Here is a 6,000-nt window from a genome sequence, read left to right as displayed (position 1 = left end):
TGCGTATGTCAAATCTTTAAAAGAACAAGCGCTTGTCGCCTTTTCCATCAAAACAAGGAAAGATACTAAATATATGAAAAGGCGATATGGTGGAATCTTTGCGTACACGAATAAATTTGAAATTTATTTTAAAAATTACAGCGTCTTTATTATTCATAGTATAATAGTTACACTTTGTTTAAAAAAGTTGTATGCGTTTATTACTTATTATTTTAGAATATTTGTGCTGTATATGAATCATTTTAGTATTGTGATCCACTTCCAAACACCAAGCAACTTTTAACAAATTTAAAAAAATCATTGATTATAGTAGATAGTAGATAACTGCCTCTGTGGCCGAATGGTTACCATGTCGGACTGGCACGCAGAGGTCTCAGGTTCGATTCCTGGGCCGGGAGAAACATTTGTATCGCCTACATTTATATCTCTCGTGAGTTTGGGTGTAATTTGTGGTTGTCTATGTACGTGTCCATGGCACCCGCGACACATGGTTTTCCTAATGTAATAGATAATGTGGAATTTAAAAAGCATAATAAAAAATATTACACAGCAGTAGGTCATGATTATTAAAATGTGTACTACCAAAATCATCACACATACATAAATCTCACATACACTAACATTATTTCAATCTATATTTAGTTTGTGAAAAATATATAATATAATAAGTTAATGTTATGTTAGTTTTAACACTAGTTCTAGTAGAAGCAATATTCAAAATAAGAGCAAATTGTAACTATGTATATAATAGAAGAGGGTGTCAATACTAAAATCATACGTCTGCCCCTAAATCAAGTTTATGTAAAATGAACAAATAAAACATTTCATTTTAGATAGTTTTAAAAATTGAGAACGCGGTCACTGATGACTCATTTATTTTCAAAAACTATTCAATTAAACTGGAGTAGAAAATATTCTATTAAAACAAATCAACGCAACCCATTCCAAAAATCCGTGAAACGGAAATACAACTTTTCGACTAAAACAAACAACACTAATTATTCACCACGTCTTTCCCCCCGATCGGATAAGTAGCAACTTAACAAAGAAAGGGAATGACTGATAGATAGATCTCTATCGGTATGGATTAGGGCAGACAATTAGATGCGCCATTTATCTGATCTAATCTATAGTAAGTTTGTTCAATAATTGATTGGACAGCTTATCTAGGAGTTTTCAACTTGTTTTCAGTTAGCGAAGTTTTGTCTTTACAAAATATACAGTTAGATTAAGTAGAACCGTAGAAGTATCCGGGAAAGGTTTAGCTATGATTTAGACAGTAATGGTTGGGACACAATGGCATTTGTGAATTTTTGTAGACTATATTTTGTATACGTACTATGATGCACTACCACAACTTGGTAGTAAGCTACAGGAGTAGCCTGTAAAGCGTGGCCAGCTAGTCGTGAGCAACTTATATTTCTATAGAGATAGAAAAACATGGCATTCTATTTACATGTTGTAAGACTGCACGAAACGAAGTAATTAATGTAAAATTTCTGAAATTCAACTAATATAACGATTGTTTTAAATGCAGAGCACTCCGCAATTAAATTAATAACATCATAATACCGTCATCCAAAATTAAATTTTCGGGTTTCCGCAAAGATATCAAGTTGAACATCGAATAAATGCGGCCATTTCTCATTTTAACCGAAGCAAAACTTAATAACCCTACTGGAAACGCAATAATTACGAGTGCTCACTGTGAGATTCGGGAGAAATAAATGAGAGCCATTAAGAGACTCGCGTTTATATATTTCATCCCCCTTGAAGAAGACGTTAGCGGGGGCAAATGGGAAGGCACCGGTGTCGATTGTTCCCACGGGTTTGAACAAAGAAAAATATATAATTTTTTGTTCTTACTGTATTATTTCGTCAGTTTCCTCTCTGAGGCAAAGTATAGGCAATGAATTAATTGACAAAGTTTTAATTATGCTGTAAGCATTGCAGTCGCATTAATGGACAATACCTACTTGAGACAAAAAAGAAATCTATTTTAAATATATTTATTACAAAGAACAGGAGAGAACTGAAAAGTAACTTCACTAAATACACCAACTCGATCAGTTCCAAGTTCCCTATCTGTGTATTTAATGAAACAGAATGATCTTTGATCAACAGTTTCTAACAAATTATCACCGCTCAGAGCAATCCTCAAGTATGTTTTTGCTGAAATGTGGGTGTTTTCGCGGTGAGACTAATGTGCTATGTAATTGCCTGTATGGCACAGCAGGTGTAACTGATTGCTTTCATGCCTTTGTTTCGCTGTCATGAATTTATAATTTCCATGAAACAGTAAAGGAGTTTCAATTGAACACAAATAATAAAAATAGCGGCTGGTTTGTTACGAATTAGCTACGTTTAGAGTTACCGTCAACGTGTTAGATTTTCGTCAATAATTTTATCTTCACTTGTTGTTTGTTTACGATTTGTGTGTGTGATCGACCATGTAGATCTGCTACGGCATAGTCGGGCAGAAAATATAGGTTAAAATCAATGCAAACTGATTTCACTATTTCCCGTAGATCGTGTCCGTCACACACTCTCTTATTTTATTTTATTTTATTTTTTGATAATAATTTCTGTAAATATTTCTATAAATTCTATAAAAAAAATCATTTCTGTAAATTATTATTTTCTATATTTCCATGTATTATTTTTGTATACATGACCGTAGCATCCAAATATAAAATAATTATGAGCTTTAGTATCGTTTAAAGTAATATTGTACAAAAAAAATTTGAGTTACATGACTTTCGTGCCTCAATTATGTTTAAATTTTCCAAAATCTTCATTACTAAGTAGGCAACAAATTTTATGGATATAATTCTATAAAATCCTTGGGTAAAATTTCGCTCTGCAGCGGAATTTTCTATCTAGCTCACGTATGAAACAGCAAACTGCGAAATGTAGCGTGTTGACACGGTCGGCACTGCGGGTTGCTCGCCCAGAAGCGACGTGTTTGCCGCAAATTCCGTACTATTGACGGATTTTATTCGGTTTTATACTAGTGTTGTCATGCTCCAACACATCATTGATATGTTTTTTATGTTACAATACTGATACGTCTTACACACAAACTTTCGTGTGGTGTTGCTGTGATTTCTTGCGATGACTCAGGATCTAGCACTTAGATTTTTTGCAACTATTTTAAGACACTATATGATTTCATTCCACACGTTCCTTTCCGTTATCGGTAATTTCGACGAGTGCTTCTATGTACATTAAGCCAAGCGCAGGAATGGAGCTTTCTGCGGGGTGTGTATTTCCTATCATAGATATCGTCAAGCTCAGGCGTTCGTGTACATTTTCACTTCTCATCTGCTAAGGAAGATTACAAGTTCGACCGTTAGGTATCTAAAGTCAAAATAAGTGCCAATCCGCCTGCAATTGAGGCAATTATTAAAAATAACCTTTTTTGGGAAGATACGAATATACACTCATTCTGTGTTATTCATTTCCAAGTGTAGTATGGTAGTATGGTACACAAAACACAAAGTCCTAATTTGCTTTATAGCTTTACAACTTGTTTATATGATATAGGATTATTTATTTGTCTACTTTAATATTATATGTGACGATTTCGGTGGCTGTTTACACTGTGGGCGCTGAATACGGAGGTCCCGGGTTTGATTCCGGTAGGGAAATTTGAAAAGTGAACTTTTTAAATTGGTTCTGGTCTAGGTGGTCTCGAAAGTGCCCCAGAGCGAATTCCGTTGATCTGGAATTTATAGTACCTACAGGGGATTCCCTAGTTTGATACCAGATAATTGGTGTAGTTGTCTGGCACATTATTTACATAACGTAATAAGTGCTTGAATAAAATTTTAGAAAAAAAAATTATTTATTATTAAATTTTATCGACATCGATGACATCACTAGTCGTGTTGCGCGGTTGGCACGCGTCGGATCAGCTAGCGCGTGTGTTTCATATATAGAGCGCGAGAATTTTTCACAAAGACCTTTCAAATCCGACACCCATGCGAGAATTTTTCACGTGACGTAGATTACTAATGCATTTAAGAATATAGTTACGTTGAAAATTTAAAGCTCCCATTACATTTTTGGGTTTCTGTTCCCTGCGAATAAGGATACAACATTACGAGTATGTAGAATTTACTAAAATGTGTGACTTGTCTTATCTTGGCTTGTACTTGCTTGTAATTAGAACGGTTCTGTTCTGATCTGTAAACTTTGGTACACCAGAAGTCCAGCATTATCGACCTCGGTGACCCAGCGGTTTGCTCTCGATTACTGACGTGTCCCAGGTTCGATTCTTCGAAAATTTAGGATTGTTTTTTGTTAAATTGGTTTTGCTTTGAGTGTTATGGGTAGAGCTCCCGGAGTTATTTTCGGTAATAATAATACAGGGTACAAGTTTAATACCAGGTAATAAGGTGTGACACATTATATTTTGATGTGCCCCTCATAGCAATTGCGTCCTTACCCACGATATTGTACCCGCATTACCTGCCGCAGTGTGGTATGTTCGAAGCGACTCTGATGACCGAATGAAAGAGAATATTAGAGATAAGTCATATTAGTATGTTGTTAATTATATTTTAGGTTAGCAATTTTTAGAATTGTAACACGAACATAATGTTATGTCGCACATACAATAATTTTGGATAAATAAATGAATTTTGAACAGAAAGGTATACAATACAGAACAATATTTTCAGTACAAACGCTTGTAAGAAATATTATATCGATTTATTAAGATCATTGTTGTTTCCATGCAATATGAACCGTGAGATCACGTTTCAATCACATATCAAAGTTTACCCTTACTGCATTGGGATTTGGCAAATAAAACGAGATTCGCGGCAAACTAAATTATTCAAAGTAGGCTGTGTACGTGTTTATGATGACTATACTATGAGCATTGTTGCGAGGACGCATGAAAGGGGAAGTAAAAGTAATGGAATGGAGTAAAAAATATTGCACCCTTAGTTATATATCAGTCTACAAAAATGCCTCAATTCCATAAAAATATTATTACATCTATTACGGTAAGAAAATAGAGGCTCGAGAACTATTATTTAATTTATTTTATCTTACAGGGTATAAATAGCTTATATTACATTATGGAAATTAAAATAACGATAGTAAGCGAATAGTTCCCTGCTGATAGAAATTGAATAGGTAAATAAACATTGATCAAGATAGTCAGGTAAAAAAGACTAAATGAAAAATTTAATTGCAAAACTATTTCATAGTGAGAAATTTTCGAAAAAATATATTTGCCGCGTTCAGCCTCCATAGATGACCAGCGGACTGACTGGCCACAAAGACAGATCCACTAGACTGACAGGAATCCAAAATTAAGCTAACTTCCTTATGGGTAAAAAATGATGAAGGCACTCCTTATTAAAACTGTGACAAGAGCAGACGACTCGTGACCTAAAATTTGTACAGACAGATTGTACAATATTATTGAAATGGCTAGTTTAATGTAGTGTAATGGCTGTATTTAACAATATAGAGGACTCATACCACGACATGTTAATTCTATAGTAAACAGTAATTGTAAGTATCATAGTTTGTAGTAAACGTTAGAGGTGGGTGATAAATAACGTCACGATGAAAAAATCACGATGATCCGCCGTCAAACAGCATCACCGTGACTCGTTCATCACGTTCCAAAGTCACATAGGTGTTCCTCCGTTCCAATAGCTATCCCCGTCACTCACATCACGACATACGTATTAGAAACAATGCGCGATCTCCGTTCCGTGGTAACTGAGCGCGCTACTCGTTGTAGTTCTCTTCAAATCGGGCCATTTCGGCGATGGGCGTGAATGAAATAGGATGACTTTCTTTACTCACTCAAAAGGGTCGTAGGTGCTTATTACTACTAGAAAGGGCGGATGAAAAAATCACCAGCAGCAGTTATTCTAAACCTATTTATGAACAAAGTAAAATATTTTTGTATATTTGTTTTATTATAGGAAGAGTTGGTATTTTATATTTATGTATTCGTATTTCGTTCGTATT

This window comes from Hyposmocoma kahamanoa, unplaced genomic scaffold (assembly GCF_003589595.1).
Source record: "Hyposmocoma kahamanoa isolate Upper Pololo Valley unplaced genomic scaffold, ASM358959v1 87, whole genome shotgun sequence".
Taxonomy (NCBI): Eukaryota; Metazoa; Arthropoda; class Insecta; order Lepidoptera; family Cosmopterigidae; genus Hyposmocoma; species Hyposmocoma kahamanoa.
Note: the sequence above shows the minus strand (reverse complement) of the source record.